This window comes from Ictidomys tridecemlineatus, chromosome 2, assembly GCF_052094955.1.
Source record: "Ictidomys tridecemlineatus isolate mIctTri1 chromosome 2, mIctTri1.hap1, whole genome shotgun sequence".
In the NCBI taxonomy this organism is placed as follows: Eukaryota; Metazoa; Chordata; class Mammalia; order Rodentia; family Sciuridae; genus Ictidomys; species Ictidomys tridecemlineatus.
The window spans coordinates 197628547-197649893 of record NC_135478.1 but is presented as its reverse complement, the minus strand read 5'-3'; positions in this window follow the sequence as shown (position 1 = coordinate 197649893).

The following is a 21347-nucleotide window of genomic DNA, read 5'->3' as shown; positions in this document are numbered from 1 at the left end:
TATATACATACATTTTTTTCTGACAACTCTACTAATGTTTCTAAAGCCTTAAATAGCCTCCACTCATCAATCAAATGCCATGTTGAACCTCACCTTAAGCTTTAATGAGTTACAGTGTTCATGCTTTTCAGACTACTTGATAATGCTTATTACTTTTATGAGATTATTTATGAAAAATACTACTTTGCTGTCTTGTTCATTGTTATGCTAGCACGATCCTATGTATGCCTCATCGATCTACCCACCAACTGCCATCAAGGACCTCTAAATTGCCTTTATGCTCAATTCCCTTAACTGTCCATGTCCCACTTATTAGAGAACAGGACTTTGGGTCACTCTCCCTTACTTTTTCCTCTCTCAGCAGGAAACTTCCAGATAGAAATCAACACCCAGATACTCTAAAAGAATTTAGGGACATAAAGTCCTTGAAGGGGGAAATGATAGGTAATAGATGGATGTGAGTGGTTGGGAACATGAGGTTAAGGGAATAATTCTATAAACTGGCCCCACTGTACTGACTCTCCTATGCTTTATTTTAAAAAGCAATTCACCTAAAGTCATACCGGGTTTAAGTCAATAGGATATGTTACATTCCTCAGCAAATGACCTGTTATCTGCAGGAGAAATGCAGGCCGGAAATGCCAAGCAGAAGAACCCTGAAGGGGATCTGTTGTGACTTTTACACAGACCAGATTCCAGAACTCAGGGAGATGAGGACCATTCCCCCTTAATCATAAAGTTGGTAATAATGAGTTCCAATTAGAACTGGTGGGCATGGCCCAAAGTGACCTAGAGTTGTCCTTCACTTTTACCAGGCACAGTGAGGACTTAAAAGTGATGTTATCCTGCTGTCACTCAAAAGTTAAGAGGTGGACTTGAGCAGGACTCTCTGGAAATTTATCTATGACTCCCTCCCCCCAGTAAAACTAGAAGGCTGAAGAAGGGCACCATCCTCCTGCTCTTGGAGTAGATCCACTCTCTCCTTTGAGAGAGAGTCTCCTTTTCCAATTTCCTGTCCCTTCTAATAAACTCATGCCTAAGTACTCTGACTGACATATCTGAAATATTTTAAAAAATACATATTTTAGTTGTTAATGAATCTTTAATTAATTAATTAAATTAATTAGTTAATATGTGGTACTGAGAATTGAACCCAGTGCCTCACATATGCTAGGCAAGCTCTACCACTGAGCTGCTCCATGTCTGAAATTTTTAACTCCTGTTTGCAAAAAGCATTGAGGAAGGACTACCATGCCTGCCTCAATTCCCCAGCAGGCTCTTGCCCTATAACAATATTTGACTAAGGGCTCACTCTATTTTACAGTGACCCATTTCCAAATTAGGTCCCATTTGAAATAATAGGGGTCAGGCCTTTAATATCTTTCCGGAGGGCACAATTCAAATCATGTCAGACAGTAGGAATCACAGGGGAAATATGACGGTGGGCATGGTCTCTATCTTTGTACAAATGAATCCAAATTTAGAAATTAAAATCACAGGCAGTTTTGATAAATAGCAGCCAGAACTGAACATGAAAGGTGAAATTATTGTAGCTGAAAAAACATTAATCTGTTCAATTGTGTAAAACATTACTCACCTAGAGCTTGCTAATATTTAAGTGAATGAAAATTATTAAATACAAGTCTTCGAAACTGTCAGTGGAATGAAATACTATTTATTCCTTATGTAGGTCTAACCCTGATATTAGAATCATCAATATTTACCATTATTTCACATTACCCAAACTTTCTTTGATAAATTATGAAACTATTGGCAGCTTACATTCGAATAAACTTTAGTCATTAATAAGAGAAAAGCAAGTTAATTAACTCTTGAGGAAAGCCATGGGGATATATTGAAGAGGATGATGAGATGTTGAAATCCTAAGATGTTAACAGCATGGGTGTTGGCATCCATGGCAGATGAGGCCCCTTGGGCAGACATCAGCCTCTTTGATGTTTGTCATTGGCAGCCCAGTCTTGTGTAGGAGAAACGGAGGCTTTTGCAGACCCTGGTAATGTACCTGCCATCAGGCTTCCAGCAGTGGTAGGAAACAACACTATTGTAAACTGGGACAGCAGAGAAAGAAATTGCAGATACCAATAGTTAGCAAAGAGGCTTTGCAATAGCACCAAATGGATTCAGGTTACAGAATCCATTTGGGAGGAATTAGATGAAAGAGGCATTCTGGATTTTTGCCAGAATACTGTGCGGCTGAGGTGGACTGTCAAGGGGTGGTGACAATTCATGAAGACCTTACATTACCTCCAGACTTGAATAGCTCCAAGTTCATGATTCTACAAAGAAAGCAAGTGACAAAGATCACCAGAAGCCTGAGGGAGGCAAAACTAATGAACAGTACAAGGGCAAGAGGGAAAAGTCAAGGGAAGATGACAGAAGGAAAAAAGGAAAGAGAAGTTCTCAGGGAAATCGGGAAGACCAAATGACTAATCAGGGATGAGCTGAAGAGCAGTTTAGACAGGGGTGACCCTGAGAAGTGCGAGGGGAAGACATTTTAAGGCCTCCTGTCTAAAAAGCATGGTAGAGAGATGGTGAAAATATAACTTTTGTCTAGAAAATGAGAAGGGGAATATCTAGTGTGGCTTTAAGAGGCTAGGGGTCTAGGAGAGGGCCTGGGGGTCTAGGGTAGCTGGGTAGAGAAGGGAATGGCCAGTGAAGCTTAAAAAGATGTGGCAGGAGGACAGCTGGCACACTGACTCAAATGTCCATGTGGCCCAGAGGCAGAACATTGTGTGGAAGGGGCTGCACTAGGACAGTTGGCTGAGCAGGTGCATTGGGGGATCTGGACCTAGTCTTTATGACTCACACTAAGCTGTAGACCCTGGCTCAAGATAGAGGCTTTTAAAAATCCACAAAGTACCACATGGGTTAGAATAGGCTTGGTCAAGAGCATTTCTCCCGATCTTTTTTTTTTTTTTGAACCTGAACCATTAACACTTTCTTCTTCACCTCTCATATTTGAAAATGGCTGTCTTCTCCCTCGCCCACTCTGTAAAATCTAGAGCCTATCTTTATTTTCACAAGCAGCTCTGATGGAGGTATATCACGCAAACTTAGGAAATCCTTTATTTTGTATCTCTGTCTCAAGCTTATCAGTTACTTCCGGAGACTTTTCCTACCTATCACCCAGACCATGTCTTCTCCATTAACTAGAATCTTCACAGTGTAAACTCAGATGTGCATCACTTGGTCCTTGTTCTCAGCAAGCCCTGCAGAACATTCCTCAACAGCTGGCTTCCATGATGCTTGAAATCCTTCTCTTTGCCTTAGGCTAAGGCTTTCTCTTTTGGGTCTTGGAGTATTTGTGAAGGTACAAATCTATTTCTCCACAAAAATGCAAACGACTTTAAGTGTATGTTCAGTAGTTTCTAGGGTCTGTAAAACTTGTTCATAACACTCAGAAGTTAAGTCCCAGCTCTAGAGACCATTGAAAGCAGCTGTATACTCCTGTATATTGTAATTAATTTTCATTTTATAGAACTCATGACCTCAAATGCAAACACACATGTGATGTAACCACATGTCTCTGATACCCAGCGTGCTTTTTGTCAGTGCTTTGAGAATCCTCATCTATGATTCCTATCTTCTGGTCACCACTACTCCCTGAATTCAGGACACAGTTGTTGTTCTTATTTTGTAGCTGTTTATTGAACCCAGGGGCTAGTGCATGCTAAGCATGCCCTCTACCATTGAGTTACACCCCCAACTTGGCCTTAATTATTTTAATTTGTTTGTTACAAATGGCCTTTTCATTTTTTATCCTGATTCACATGTTCCACTTTGGGTTTCAGAATGATCTTGGTAAAATAAAATTAAAATGTCTTCCCTTTGCTCACAGCTATTCAAGGACTCCCTACTGCTTAGAGTTGTTGAGATTACATATTTGGACTACTAATTCTTAATAGGTCAATGTATTAGAACTTTGATACACAGTAAAATATATTTTTGCTGTAATTAAGACTGGGTGATGGGGTCTAGCAGAGAGAACATGGGGCTGAGTGGTCATGAAATCAGGGTAATTTGGGACAATAACAATAAACTTGGACTAAAGCAAGATTGTATGTTTTCTGAACTGTAGAGCCATCATCACAGGAGTGTGGAAGAACACTCTAGAGAGAAAGTGGCAAATAATTCTACCCAAAAAGCAACACAGTACTGAAGGATGATCAGGTTATTCTCTGATAATTTTATAGGGTTCTTTTTTTTTCTACATCTCTGAAAATTTGGGATTCTTAAATCTTATAATCTATAATCTTAGAATACATGAAACAAAGAAATATTTAGTTTCATTGAACATAAAATGAGATGAAGATTTTTCTTCCTAACATTTCTAAAGGACCCAGAGTAGATTCATGCTAGATTTTGAGATAAGGATTTGGGTACAAGAACATATGTGGCGGGTGATCAGCAGAAGCATGGTGAGAGGATGGAGAATTGAGACAGGAAAGGAAGGAAAAGAGTAGCCAAAAGGTGTATTGATGAGGAGTCATAGCTTTGTGCCACTGAACTCTCTTCTGGGACCTCCAAAAGAAGGTGAAGAGAAAATCCCTAGAATTGTCTTCTATAGGCTTAGGAAGCAGAAGTGTTTTCTTACTGCTTCCCTTTGTTGGAGGTGCTGCTAGATATTTCTACCCTGTTCCTTATGCAGGCTGAAAAAATGTTTCTACTATCAGAAGGTCCTCGGAGAAACAAAAAGAATACATTGGGGGCATAAGGGAGTTGTCTAAAGGTGGCCTTCTGAATGGGTGGAGACATAAGGACCAACAGAGGCAAACTCACTTTAAATTGAACTTATAATTGTAGTTTTTGAGTAATTATGTTACTTCATTTTACTACTACAAAATGCATACTTATGTGCACAATGTTGTACATTATATATGCATTTTCTAGTTTTATTGAGGTGTGGTTGGCAAATAAAAAATTACATGCTTACAGAATGTAACTTGATATTTTGACATGTATGTTATGAAATGGGTACAACAATCAAGATGACTATCACCACCTCAGGTACTCATCACTTTTTTTTGAGAGTGTAAAAACATTTTAAGAATCTAATCCTTAGCAATTATCAAGTATAAAATATAATATTAATTATAGCTGTCCTGCTGAACCATAGATCTCCAGAACTTTCTAAATATGCTTTCAAATATGATTCCTTTTCTGCTTTTATGACCTCATCCTTCAAAGCCTCATTATGTCTTCCATATAGTCTTCCCTAGCTATTTAATTCCCCAAATGGTTATTCCATACTTTATCCCACCACTCCATCTTTTTTGAATTATAAACATTAACTCATTAATTGCACAAATTAATGGGTTTCACTGTGACATTTCCATACATTCACATGTCTTGCCTTAATTGCATCCACCTTCCCTACTCCCCTCTCTTGCCCTTCTCTCCTCCACCTCTCCATGTGGAATGTACTTTTGTTGCATGTATCTATTCTATAGCTATCGATACATATATCTACCAACAAACTACATGATTGTCCATGTTTTATCTAAGTTGATATTCCCTTTATCTGCCATAAGCCAGACATGATAGGTATTCAGCAAATATTTTATTTGAATAGAACTATATTTCCTACATCTTTGTAACAAGTATATTGTTGCAGAGTTGAGTACGTAAATTAACCAGGTTTATAAAGTCAAAGTCAATAGAAATAAAACAAATATTAATAGATCTGAAGGGAAAGATAAACTATAATACAAGATTAGGAGACTGCAGTACTTGACTCTCCATAACGGATGAATTATCCAGATGGATAAATTAATGGAAAATTAATAAGGAAACCTTAGGCATCAACTATACTTTAGATAAAATGGACCTAATAGATGTATGCAGAACATTTGATGCAATAGTAACAGAATGGATATTCTCAAGTGCACTAAAACATACAGGATAGGTCATTATTACACAACAAAACAAGTCTTTTTGACAATGAGTCAAAAAAAAAAAAAGAGAAATCAAAAGACACACTAAGATGAAAATGGAAACAACATATCAAAACCTCTGAGATGTAGCAAAAGCAGTTTTGAGAGGAAAATTTATAGCAACATTTATATCAAAAAACAAAAAAATCTCAAACAACCAAATATTATACCTCAAAGAAATTGAAAAAGAGGAACAATCTAAGCTCAGAGTTATTAGAAGGGAAGAAATAAAGATCAGTAAGAAATAAATGAAATGGATTCTAGAAAAATGGGGGAGGGGAAATCAATGAATGTAAGAGTTGGTTTGTTGGACACAAACAAAATTGACAAACTTTAGCTAAACTTGCTGAGAAAAAAATAGAGAAGGCTCAAAATCTTAAATGAAAAAGGAGAAATTACAACTAACACCACAGAAATACAAAGGATCATAAGAAATTACTATGAACAATTATGACAACAAATCAAATAACCTAGAATAAATGGAAAAATTCCTAGATACATATAACTTACCAACACTTAAAAAAAATCTGAAAAGATTAATAATGAATAAAGGTATTGAATCAGTAGTAAAAAGAATTTCATCAAAGAAAAGTCCAAGGCTTGATTACTTCATTGTTGAATTCTACCAAACATTTAAAGATGAAATAATGTCAATTCTTTAAACTCTCCCAAAAAGTTGAAGAGGAAGGAACACTTTCCAGCATTACCTTGATATCAAAGCCAGCAAAGATAAGACAAGAAAAGAAAATTATAGGCCAATATTCCAAATGAAATAAAAATGGAAATATCCTCAACAAAAATACTAGCAAACTGAAATCAACAACACAAGAAGATAATTTATCATGATCAATGGAATTTATCCCAAGGCTAGTTTAACATATACCAATTAGTAAAAAATCTCTTTCTTATTCATATGTAAATGATATGTAAATTATAATTCGAGGTGCTGGAGATTGAACCCAGAGCTGTGCACACACAAAATCTAAATGTTCACCTCCATTAAATGCAAAAAGAATTATTTGACAGAATTCAACATCTTCATGATAAAAACACGTAAATCAGGGATGGGGGGATGTGTTTAAACAAAATAAAGGCCATATATGACTAGCCCACAGCTAACATTATACTCAAACATGAAAAGTTGAATAGTTATGAATGAGTGTCCCTCATAGGTCTGTATGTAAAACTGTGATCCTCCAGCTTGTGGGGTAGTTGGGAGGTGCTGTGGTCTTTTAAGAGATGGGGCCTAGTGAGATGTTCTTAGTTTATTGGGAGTGTGCCCTCAAATGGGATTGTGGGACCCAGGACTTTCAGGTTCTCTCTCTATTTCCTGGCTCATAATGTGAACAATATGCTCCAATTCATGCCCCCCACCATTGTCATCTGGCATCCTCACCAGAGGCTCAAAACAGTGGCAATGCCTGTCTTGGACTGAAAGTTCCAAAACCACAAGGTCATGAGCTAAATAAAACTTTTCATAAATTAACTGCTTTAGGTATTTTGCTGTAATAATGCAAAGCTAACTAAAACAATCATGCACAATATAAAAGATGCCCACTCCACTCTTGCCACTTCTGTTCAGTAAGGTACTGGAAGTTCTTGCCAGATCAATTACCTAAGACAGAGAAATAAAAGTCATCCAAATAGGAAAGGAAGGGAGGGTTTCTTTCAATGTGGAATAGAGAAGATCACTTTCCTGGCTGCTCCATGGCATGAAACCAAAAAAAGCAAATAGGCACCTTCTCAGCAAGTTGGATGAATAAAAGGTGGACTTTATTAGAATTTAATATGAACATTCAAAGAAGATGGGGGACTCAGGAGGTTGGATATAATAAAATAAGGAAGAAATCCTCAGTGTCACAGCCACTGCTGCAGGTGGAGGTACCAGCTAGAGTAGTCCATCCATGAGCAAAGTGGAGCGATAAGGGAATTAAAGGAAGTCACATTTTTAGGAGGCTTGAGGAATATCTGGGTACCGAGAGTTTAGAGATCAAAGACCCTGCTAGACTAAAATGGAAGGTGTGCTGCACAATATCCTTGTGCAGGAAAGAAGCTGCATCTCTCCCAGCCATGTGCAGAAGACCGAGGAAGAAATGATTTTGCAGCTGCAGCATTGGGGCTAGCAGCTAGGGGAGCCGATTCCCGGCAAACCTGAATTGGCCCAAAATACAGGCCTGGCAAACCCACACTACATAAGAGTGTGCCTAAGTTACCAAGAGAAAAATCAAGTGTGGAAAGGGATCTACACAGGGGAATACTGGTCATGGAAACCTGTTGAGGGCCACAACCAAGTTAAGACGGCACCTGGCAGTATGCCAGGAGGAGTGGTTTGTGAGCCAACGCCTCCGAGCCATTAAGATGATGAGGATTCCTTAATGACTGACTGCTGTGTTTAGATGTTGTCAATTAAGTTAAGCTGTGTGTAATTAGTTGGGTATATGTACCTCTGCAGTCAGGCAGAGAAGCGGCTCCTGCTACCTTGGGTGCCTGCTACTTTGAGTTCTCAGTTCCTGCTGAGTTGACTCGCAATAAAGTAGTTTCCTGCTTCAATCTTCAAGTTGCTTGTCACCTCTCGGTTATTTTGCCCAGCTGGACTTAGGCAGCCCAGCCGGACTACGGCAGAAACCCACCTGGCTTTCCCCTTCCCCCTCCAACTTGGCTGCTTGCAGGACCAGCTGCGAGAGACTAGTCTGGTCAAGAATTTAAAAGGGCAGGGGTAGGAGAGGTTGAGTTTGGAGACTGAACCTGAGTCCAGGAAACATGAGGTCCACAGATGATGGAATGGACTAAGAATTGGCTTCTCCACCACATGAGTGGAACCCAGGAAAAGATCCCTGGGCTTCAGGTTTCCAGAGTGAACTGGCAATTGCTGGGCCCTGGAGGTGCACTGATTTAAAATCTCCAGACCAACTGGCATTCAGTGACTCCACCTCCAGGAATTCTGCCTATGGGATTACTTCTCATTCCATCAATTCCACCCTGAAGGTGGAGCAAGCATCAACCTACCTCACACTGGTGAGAAGAGAAGCTGAGAATCTTTTGAACTCTAATAGAAATAATTCTTTCACTTTTCATCAAGTTTTTTTCTTTTCTCTGACATTAATGATTCATGGGAATTTATACATATTTATATTTTCATTTCTAGTATTTTTGAGGCCATTTTTTCATGGATCAGTATTTTGAGGACTAGGATGTTTGATTAGTATAGTTCAGATTTCTTTTTATATTTTTAAGTTTTACTATCTTCCCTCTACTTATCTGTTTCCCTTGATTCTTTTTCTCTTTTCGTCTACTAACAGTCAATCCCTATTATTCTTTCACTCTTTACTTTTTTTTTTACTTCTACCTATATCTCTCATCCTCCCTCATAATCATCACGTCACCCCACTTCTATTCTCTCCCTGTCCACCATGTGAAATTGTAAACACTTTTGAAAACTTACTGTTTTTGTTGTAGGCAATAACTGATCAGAACATTTCTGTTTATTGTGACAATTAACATTGTAGATGTCATAACAGGAACTATTTGGTTTAATGCTCTATATTGTCTACATTGGTGGTTGTTATTATTTGTCTCACTCTAAATGGTGAGTGTTTTAGTCAGCTATTTCACTTCTGTGAATAAAAGATGGTTAGAACAATTTTAGAAGAGGAAAAGTTTATTTATTTGAGTGTTCAGAGTTTCAGAGGTCTTTGCCATAGAAAACTGGCTCCATTCCTCAGGGCTCAAGGTGAGGCTGAACATCATGATAGAAGAGTGTGCCAGAGTGAAGCAGCTCACATCATGATCAGAAAGCAGAGAAAGAGAGAGGTATTAAGTTTCTAGATACAAATATATACCCTAAACCATGCCCCCAATGACCCACCTGCCTCCAGCCACATCCCACCTGCCTCCAGTTCTCACCCAGTTAATCCCATAAGGAGTTAACTTGCTGATTAGGTTAAGGCTATAACCCAATAATTTCTCCTTCAAACCTTGTATTTTCTCACATGTGAACTTTTGGGGGTCACCTCACATTCAAACCATAACATTCTACTCTCAACCCCTCAAAGCTCACATTCATCTGACAATGTAAAATACATTTAGTCCATTCTCAAGAGTCCCCATAGTCTCAATAGTTCTGAGATTTCTCAAAGTTCAAGTCCAGAAACTATGAGCCCTCAAATAGGGCTCAAGGCATTCTCACATTTGAGCTCCTGTAAAATTAAAAGAAATTTCCAAGAATCAAAAATATAAAGCTACACAGTAAACATTTCCATTCACAAAATTAGGGATATAGAAGAAGGGATAGGATCAAAACAAGACCAAATCCAGCTGGGAAAATAAGTCCTGTTACTCCATGTTTGGCATCTGGGACACATGGCATTATGATGTTCTCTCCGAAGGATTTGTGTAGCTCTACCCCTGTGGCCTTCTTTATCGAAGCTCAAGTGGCCTTTCTGTTGGCTTGTCTTTGCTCAATTCCTGAGGCTTTCCTAGAGCAATGTCCCACATAACTAGCATTTCTTAATCTCTGGGGTCTCCACTGTAGCTTTGGCTTCCTTCTCAAATCTCTGTATCTTGTGTTTTCAGGGAGTGCCCACAGGGACTCTGACCCTGCTGTACTTTGTCTGGCCTCCCTGGCTTTCCTTTAAAATCTTGGTGGAAGTATCCACTATGAACCCCTAACTCCAGCACCCCGATTCCTGCAGAACCAGCACCATGTCACTGAAGCCAAGGTCTGCCACCATCTTGAGCAGTGGTAACCCAGCCTCCGAAGACCATGGCTGTAGCAACCTCTAAGTGTCTGGGTGGCTGAGAATGTTGAAAAAACTGTCTAGGCTTCTTTGTGCAAGAAGAGTGCCCCACTGGTCTCTTCTCAAGAGAGGTTTCACTTTTACTTCCTTGAGTTTGAGGTGGATGTGGCCTTGCCAGTTCCTGAGATGCCCTCAAGCCATCTTTCTTATTGTCTCTAGGCAAAGCCTTTAGCATTTCTGTAGTGGTGGTAATGTCTTTTTTTTTTTGTACATAGTTCTTTTTTTTTTATTGTTGGTCTTTCAAAACCTTACATAGTTCTTAATACATCATATTTCACAGTTTGATTCAAGCGGGTTATGAACTCCCAACTTTACTCCGTATACAGATTGCTGTATCACATCAGTTACCCTTCCATTGATTCACATATTGCCATTCTAGTGTCTGATGTATTCTGCTGTCAGTCCTATTCTCTACTATCCCCCCTCCCCTCCCCTCCCCTCCCCTTTTCTCTCTCTACCCCTTCTACTGTAAATCATTTCTTCCATTTGTATTATCTTGTCTTACCCCTCCATTACATAGTTCTTGATATATCATATTTCACATTTTGATTCAAGTGGGTTATGAACTCCCATTTTACCCCGTATACAGCTTGCAGAATCACATCAGTTACACTTCCATTGATTTACATATTGCCATCCTAGTGTCTGTTGTATTCTGCTGCCTTTCCTATCCTCTACTATCCCCCCTCCCCTCCCCTCCCCTCTTCTCTCTCTACCCCCACTACTGTAATTCATTTCTCCCCCTTGTATTATTTTTCCCTTTCCCCCACTTCCTCTTGTATGTAATTTTGTATAACCCTGAGGGTCTCGTTCCATTTCCATGCAATTTCCCTTCTCTCTCCCTTTCCCTCCCACCTCTCAACCCTGTTTAATGATGGTCTTCTTCTCGTGCTCTTCTTCCCTAGTCTGTTCTTAATTACTCTCCTTATATCAAAGAAGACATTTGGCATTTGTTTTTTAGGGCTTGGCTAGCTTCGCTTAGCATAATCTGCTCTAATGCCATCCATTTCCCTCCAAATTCTATGATTTTGTCATTTCTTAATGCAGAGTAATACTCCATTGTGTATAAATGCCACATTTTTTTTTATCCATTCGTCTATTGAAGGGCATCTAGGTTGGTTCCACAGTCTTGCTATTGTGAATTGTGCTGCTATGAACATCAATGTAGCAGTGTCCCTGTAGCATGCTCTTTTTAGGTCTTTAGGGAATAGACCAAGAAGGGGGATAGCTGGGTCAAATGGTGGTTCCATTCCCGGCTTTCCAAGAAATCTCCATACTGCTTTCCAAATTGGCTGCACCAATTTGCAGTCCCACCAACAATGTACAAGTGTACCCTTTTCCCCACATCCTCGCCAGCACTTATTGTTGTTTGACTTCATAATGGCTGCCAATCTTACTGGAGTGAGATGGTATCTTAGGGTGGTTTTGATTTGCATTTCTCTGACTGCTAGCGATGGTGAGCATTTTTTCATGTACTTGTTGATTGATTGTATGTCCTCCTCTGAGAAGTGTCTGTTCAAGTCCTTGGCCCATTTGTTGATGGGATTATTTGTTATCTTATTGTCAAATTTTCTGAGTTCTTTATATACTCTGGATATTAGGGCTCTATCTGAAGTGTGAGGAGTAAAGATTTGTTCCCATGATGTAGGCTCCCTATTTACCTCTCTTATTGTTTCTTTTGCTGAGAAAAAACTTTTTAGTTTGAGTAAGTCCCATTTGTTGATTCTAGATGTTAACTAGATGTGCTATGGGTGTCCTATTGAGGAATTTGGAGCCCGACCCCACAGCATGTAGGTCGTAGCCAACTTTCTCTTCTATCAGATGCCATGTCTCTGATTTGATATCAAGCTCCTTGATCCATTTTGAGTTAAGTTTTGTGCATGGCGAGAGAAAGGGATTCAGTTTCATTTTGTTGCATATGGATTTCCAGCTTTCTCAGCACCATTTGTTGAAGATGCTATCCTTCCTCCATTGCATGCTTTTAGCCCCTTTATCAAATATAAGAAAGTTGTAGTTTTGTGGGTTGGTTTCTGTGTCCTCTATTCTGTACCATTGGTCCACCCGCCTGTTTTGGTACCAGTACCATGCTGTTTTTGTTACTATTGCTCTGTAGTATAGTTTGAAATCTGGAATCGCTATACCACCTGATTCACACTTCCTGCTTAGTATTGTTTTTGCTATTCTGGGTCTTTTATTTTTCCATATGAATTTCATGATTGCTTTCTCTATTTCTACAAGAAATGCCATTGGGATTTTGATTGGCATTGCATTAAACCTATAGAGAACTTTTGGTAATATCGCCATTTTGATGATGTTAGTTCTGCCTATCCATGAACAGGGTATATTTTTCCATCTTCTAAGGTCTTCTTCAATTTCTCTCTTTAGGGTTCTGTAGTTTTCATTGTATAAGTCTTTTACCTCTTTTGTTAGGTTGATTCCCAAGTATTATTCTTTTTGAGGATATTGTGAACGGAGTGGTTGTCCTCGTTTCCATTTCAGAGGATTTGTCGCTGATATACAGGAATGCCTTTGATTTATGCGTGTTGATTTTATAACCTGCCACTTTGCTGAATTCATTTATTAGCTCTAATAGTTTCTTTGTAGACCCTTTTGGGTCTGCTAGGTATAGAATCATGTCATCTGCAAATAGTGATAATTTAAGTTCTTCTTTTCCTATTTTTATGCCTTTAATTTCTTTTGTCTATCTAATTGCTCTGGCCAGTGTTTCAAGAACTATGTTGAACAGAAGTGGTGAGAGAGGGCATCCCTGTCTTGTTCCAGATTTTAGAGGGAATGCCTTCAATTTTTCTTCATTCAGAATGATGCTAGCCTGAGGCTTAGCATAAATTGCTTTTACAATGTTGAGGTATGTTCCTGTTATCCCTAGTTTTTCGAGAGTTTTGAACATAAACGGATGCTGTACTTTGTTGAATGCTTTTTCCGCGTCTATCGAGATGATCATATGGTTCTTATTTTTAAGTCTATTGATGTGGTGAATAACATTTATTGATTTACGTATATTGAACCAGCCTTGCATACCAGGGATGAATCCTACTTGATCATGGTGCACAATTTTTTTGATATGTTTTTGTATCCGATTTGCCATAATTTTATTGAGGATTTTTGCATCTAGGTTCATTAGAGATATTGGTCTGTAGTTTTCTTTCTTTGAAGTGTCTTTGTCTGGTTTCGGAATCAGGGTGATGTTGGCCTCGTAGAATGAATTTGGAAGTTCTCCCTCTTTTTCTATTTCCTGAAATAGCTTGAAAAGTATTGGTGTTAGTTCCTCTTTAAAGGTTTTGTAAAACTCTGCTGTATACCCATCCGGTCCTGGGCTTTTCTTAGATGGTAATCTTTTGATGGTTTCTTCTATTTCCTCAATTGATATTGGTCTGTTTAGGTTGTCTATATCCTCCTGACTCAATCTGGGCAGATTATATGACTTAAGAAATTTATCGATGCCTTCACTATCTTCTATTTTATTGGAGTATAAGGATTCAAAATAATTTCTGATTATCTTCTGTATTTCTGAAGTGTCTTTTGTGATATTGCCTTTTTCATCCCGTATGCTAGTAATTTGAGTTCTCTCTCTTCTTCTCTTCGCTAGCATGGCTAAGGGTCTGTCAATTTTCTTTATCTTTTCAAAGAACCAATGTTTCGTTTTGTCAATTTTTTCAATTGTTTCTTTTGTTTCGATTTCATTAATTTCAGCTCTGATTTTAATTATTTCTTGCCTTCTACTTCTTTTGCTGTTGTTTTGCTCTTCTTTTTCTAGGATTTTGAGATGAAGTATGAGATCATTTATTTGTTGGTTTTTTCTTTTTTTAAGGAATGAACTCCAAGCAATGAATTTTCCTCTTAGAACTGCTTTCAATGTGTCCCATAGATTCCGATATGTTGTGTCTGTGTTTTCATTAAACTCTAAGAATTTTTTTAATTTCCTCTTTGACGTCTTCTAAAACCCATTGATCATTCAGTAACCTATTGTTCATTCTCCAAGTGATGCATGATTTTTCCTTGCTTCTTTTATCGTTGATTTTTAGTTTCATTCCATTATGATCAGATAAGATGCATGGTATTATCTCCGCTCCTTTATATTGTCTAAGAGTTGCCCTGTGACATAATATATGATCTATTTTTGAGAAGGATCCATGTGCTGCTGAGAAAAAAGTGTAGCTGCTTGATGTTGGGTGGTGTATTCTATATATGTCAATTAAGTCTAGGTTGTTAATTGTGTTATTGAGTTCTATAGTTTCCTTATTCAACTTTTGTTTGGAAGATCTGTCCAGTGGTGAGAGAGGTGTGTTGAAGTCTCCCATGATTATTGTATGGTGGTCTATTAGACTCTTGAACTTGAGAAGAGTTTGCTTGATGAACACAGCAGCACCATTGTTTGGGGCATATATATTTATGATTGTTATGTCTAGTTGGTGTATGGTTCCCTTGAGCAGTATGTAGTGTCCTTCTATATCCCTTTTGATTAACTTTGGTTTGAAATCTATTTTATTTGATATGAGTATGGACACTCCTGCTTGTTTCCGCAGTCCATATGAGTGATATGATTTTTCCCAACCTTTCACCTTCAGTCTATGTATATCTTTTCCTATCAAATGCGTCTCCTGTAGGCAGCATATTGTTGGGTCTTGTTTTGTGATCCATTCAACTAGCCTGTGTCTCTTAATTGGTGAGTTTAAGCCATTAACATTTAGGGTTATTATTGAGATATGCTTTGTTCTTCCAGCCATATTTGTTTATTAATGCTGCTAAACCTGATTTGTTTTCCTCTTTGATTATTTTCCCCCCTTTACTGTCCTACCTCCCACTGTTGGTTTTCATTGTTGTTTTCCATTTCCTCTTCCTGTAGTGTTTTGCCAAGGATTTTTTGAAGAGATGGTTTTCTAGCTGCAAATTCTTTTAACTTTTGTTTATCATGGAATGTTTTAATTTCGTCTTCCATCCTGAAGCTTAATTTCGCCAGATACACGATTCTTGGTTGGAACCCATTTTCTTTTAGTGTTTGAAATATGTTATTCCAGGATCTTCTACCTTTTAGAGTCTGTGTTGAGAGATCAGCTGTTATCCTGATTGGTTTACCCCTAAATGTAATCTGCTTCCTTTCTCTTGTAGCTTTTAAAATTCTCTCCTTATTCTGTATGTTGGACATCTTTATTATAATGTGTCTAGGTGTGGATCTCTTATGACTTTGCACATTCGGCGTCCTGTAGGCTTCTAGGATTTGGGGTTCTGTCTCATTCTTCAAGTCTGGGAAGTTTTCTCGTATTATTTCACTGAATAGATTGTTTATTCCTTTGGTTTGGAGCTCTGTGCCTACCTGTATCCCAATGACTCTTAAGTTTGGTCTTTTGATATTATCCCATATTTCTTGGATGTTCTGCTCATGGTTTCTTAGCAGACTTGCTGAGCTGTCTATGTTCTTTTTAAGTTGAAATACTCTGTTTTTATTGTCTGATGTTCTATCTTCTAAGTGATCCACTCTGCTGGTAGTATTCTCAATTGAGTTTTTAAGTTGGTTTATTGCTTCCTGCATTTCTAGGATTTCTATTTGTTTGTTTTTTATTTCCTCTATCTCCCTGTGAAATTGATCTTTTACTTCCTGGATTTGTTTATGTAGTTCCTTGTCAATGTGATCTTTCATTGTCTGATTTTGCTGTCTCATGTCTTCCTTGAAACTCCAGATCATCTGAAGCATGTATATCCTGAACTCTTTATCTGGCATTCCATCTGTTGCAGCTATTACCTCTTCTAAAGTTGAGTTGACCTGCATTGCTTGTGGTCCTTTCTTTCCTTGTCTTTTCATACTGCTGGCGTTTCTTTCTGCTTGGTGAAACTGTTGTGTTTTTGAAATTTTCCCTCTATTTATTTATATTGCTCTTGTATAGTTGAAAAGTCTCCCTTGCAGGACAGGTAGTGGCTGTGATCCTCCTCCAATTGGTGCTATCCGTCTACCACGCTGGCGGGCCCTAGGTCTGCTCTGCTGGCCGGTGGAAGGTCCGCCTACCCAGCAGGCGCGAGGGGCACCTCTGTCTCTCCGCAGGTTGCTGGGCCTAACCTCCCGATGGGTCCCCGGTTCGCCTACCTTGCAGGCACTGGGGGTGGGGCCGGCTCCGCCCCGCAACAGGCCCCTGGGCCTGATCTGCTGGTGGTCACAGTCCCGCCTACCTTGCAGGTACTGGGGGAGGGGACGGTCCTGCCCCTCAGCAGGCCGCTAGGCCTGATCTGCTGATGGTCACAGTCCCGCCTACCTTTCAGGCACTGGGAGAGGGGACGGGCCTGCCCCTCGGCAGGCCGCTGGACCTGTCTTGCTGGTGGGTCGCAGGACCGCGTTCCCTGCAGGCGGGTGTGTCAGCTCTGTCTCTCGGCAGGTTGCTGGGCCTGACCTGCCTGTGGGTCGCCGGTTCTCCTACCTTGCAGGCACTGGGGGTGGGGCCGGCTCCGGCCCGCAACCGTGGTAATGTCTTTAACAACTGCAACTTCCTTAGCCCTAGTTTTACTCTTGCCTTTCAAGCCCATGGTTTCCAAATCTGTCTGCTCTTGATTATCATAATAAATCTGGCTAAAATTGGCCAATAATATCCATGCCACTGTCTGAATGCTATGCTGCCTAGAAATTGCTTCCACCAGATTAAGAAGTTTGTTGCTTTGCTTTTAAAAATCAGACAAAATGCAGATAACTTCTCAGCCAGAACATGAATGGCCTCTAGTCCAATTATCAATTGTGTCTTTTTTCTCCTTTAAACCCTCTCGATTTCTGTTTTCACTGTCCATGATCTTATTGGCATTCTGGTCTTCTGAGCTCCCAGAAGGATTGGCCCTTAAGCCACACAAAACAACCTAAAGTATTTCATGCTTGCACTGCTAAACATCTCAAAATTCCTCCCACCAATTTCAAAAAACTCAAAAAGCTTCTGAACCACATGGTCAGGTTAGTCACAGCAATGACCCCACTTCACAGTACTAATTTCTGTTTCAGTCAGATTTTTCACTGCTCTGACTAAAGGACCTGATCAGAACAATTTTAAAGGGGAAAATTTATTTGAGGGCTCACAGTTTCAGACGTCATAGTCCATAGAAGGCTGGCTCCATTCCTCGGGACTCATGGTAAAGCAAAACATCATGGCAGAAGAGTGTGCCAGAGGGAAGGAGCTCACATCATGATCAGAAGGGGAGAGAGAGAGAGAGAGAGAGAGAGAGAGAGAGAGAGAGAGAGAGAGAGAGAGATGTTTTCACTTGCCAAATACAAAATATACCCCAAACCATGCCCCCAATGAACCACTTACTCCAGACACACTCCACCTGCATCCAGCTACCACTCAGTTAATCTCATCAGTGATTAATTCACTGATTAGGTTAAGGCTGTAACCCAATAATTTCTCCTCCAAATCTTCATGCATTGTCTCACAAATAAGCTTTGGGAGGACACGTCACATCCAAACCATAACAGTGAGGTACTGGAAACCTTCAGGGACACTACGATCCACAGGGTAGAAATTCCACTGCTTTAGATCCATGCTATTATATGGGTAGACACACAAACAACATGAAAAATCAACAACATGAAAAATCACCCCAAACAATCAAAGCTACTTCAATAACAGAATCCATCAATACCACAGTGGAAGAAATTTCAGGATTTTAGAAGGTCCATAGTTAAACTAATCTATGAAATAGAGGATGATGTAAGGAGTGAAATCAGAGAGAAAATACAGAAGTGAAAGATCACTTCAACAAAGAGATAGAGATTCTGAAAAAAATCAAGCAGAAATCCTCAAAATGAAGGAATCACTAAACCAAATTAAAAATTCAATGGATAGCATCACCAACAGACTAGACCTTGAAAGACAGAGTTTTGGTAATAAAGACAAAATATATAATATTGAAAATAAAGTTGACCATGGAGAACTGATGTTAAGACATTATGAACAGAATTTCCAAGAAATATGAAATAACATAAAAAGACAAAATATTAGATTTATCAGGATAGATGAAGGCTCATAGCTACAATGAAAGGAATGCACAATCTTCTCAATAAAATAATGTCAGAAAATTTCCCAAATGTAAAGAATGAAATTGAAAATAAAATACTGGAGGCTTACAGGACCACAAATATACAAAATTACAATAGACCCACACCAAGCACATTATTATGAAAATGCCTAATATATAAAATAAGAATAGAATTTTAAAGGCTGCCAGAGGAAAACAACAGGTCCCATTTAGAGGGAAACCAATCTGGATCTAAACAGATTTCTCAACCCAGACCCTCAAAGCTAGGAGATCTTGGAATAGTATATACCAAGCTCTAGAAGAAAATGGATGCCAGAGAAGAATACTATACTCAGCAAAATTAAGCTTCAGAATTGATGGTGAAATAAAAACCTTTCATGATAAACAAGTTAAAAGAATTTACAACTAGAAATCCTGCACCACAAAACACCCTCAATAAAATATTTCATGAAGAAAAAATGAAAAATAAAATTAAAAACCAGAAAAGGGAGGAACTACATTAGAAGAATAGTCAATCAAAAGGAAATTATTCAGATTAAAAATCAGAAATAAATCAAAATGTCAGGGAATAATGGTCATTTCTTAATAATAACATTGAATGACATGACATAAACAGTAAATGACATAAACTTGTCAACCAAAAGACACAGATTGGCAGATTGGATTAAAAAACAAGACCCAGTGATATGCTGTCTCTAAGAGATTCACATCATGGGAAAAGATATCCACATACTAAAGGTAAAAATACAGGGAAAAAACATATCATTCACATGAATCTTGTAAACAAGCAGGGATTTCCATCAACAAGACATAACAGTTATAAATATTTATGCGTATATGGAGCATCTATGTGAATCAAACAAGCCCTTCTCAATTTCAAGAATCAATAGAACATAGCACACTAATACTGGGTGACTTTAACACACCTCTCTCACCACTGGATAGCTCCTTCTAACAAAAAGTAAATAAAGAATATCTAGAACTAAAATATACAATTAATAATTTAGATTTAACATACATATATAGAATATTTCATACATCAATGTCTTAATACACTTTCTTCTCAGCAGCATATGTATCCTTCTCTATAATAGATAATATCTTAGGCCACAAAGCAACTCTTAGCAAATACAAAATATGCAAATAATACCTTGCATACTATCAGTTCATAATAGAATGAATTAGAAATCAATGATAAAATGAAAAATAGAAGCTATTCCAACACTTGGAGTCTAAATAATATGCTATTTAATGACCAATGGATAGCAGAAGAAATTAGGGATGAAATAAAAAAAATTCTTAGAGGTAAATCAGAACACTGATATAACTTTACAAAATCACTGGAACACTATAAATGTAGTTCTAAAAGGAAAGTTTATTGCATTGAGCTCATTCATTAAAAGGATAGAAAGTCACCAAACAAATAACCTAACACTACATCTCATAGATCTAGAAAAGGAAGAACAAAACAACACAAAAGCATAAGACTGGAAATAATTAAAACCAGAGTTGAAGTCAATGAAATTGAAACAACAACAAAAAGAAACAATAAAAAAATTGATGAAACAAAAGTTGGTTCTTTGAAAAATAAATAAAATTGATAAACCCTTAGCCACGTTAACAAAGAGAAAGAGAAAGAAAACTCAAATGACTAAAATTTGTGATGAAAAAGGAAACACTATGATAGACACTAATGAAATACAAATGATAATCAGAAACTATTGTGAAAATTTATATTCTTATAAAACAGAAAATCTTGAAGACATTGACAAATAATTAAAGATGCTACCAACAAAGAAAAGTTCAGGACCAGACAGATTCTCAGCCGAGTTCTACCAGACATTCAAAGAAGAACTAATAGGAATCCTCCTTAAATTATACCATGATATAGAATAGGGGGAAGCCCTTCCAAATGCATTCTATGAAGCTAGTATCATCCTGATACCCAAACCAGACAAAGATATTGGACTATAAGACAAAGGGGAATAAAGGAAAGAGAAAGGGTATGAGAATAAGAAAGACAGTAGAATGAACTGGACATAACTGTCCTACATTCATATATGTAACTCTGTATTTTTACCTTTATATTGTAACTCCATGTTGTACAACCACAAGAATGGGAAGCTATGCTCCATGTATGCATGATTTGTCAAAGTATACTCTACTGTCATGTGTATCTAAAATGAACAAATTTATAAAAATAGGAAAGGAAGTAGTGAAATTGTTGCTGTTGTATCAGTATTCAGTATTAATACATTATCCTTTGTTGTAATAGCTACTATTTAAGTTAATATATTTTAGGCCATTTTTGAGTATTATCTCCAATTGTTACAGCAATATTTTAAAGTAACTAGTATGACATTTTATAGACACACACACACACAAAAGGGCTTAAAGAAGAAATGCCCCAAATCATGAAGACAGTAAGTCAGAGTCAGATTTCAGAGCCAGTTTTGACCCAAAGCCTATCTTCTTTTTGTTACCCCACATGTACCCTGAAAGGCCACTGGTCTTACTTTGTGTTGGAAACATTTGTCCTAGACTCTGAGAAGACAAGCCTGATGACTGATGC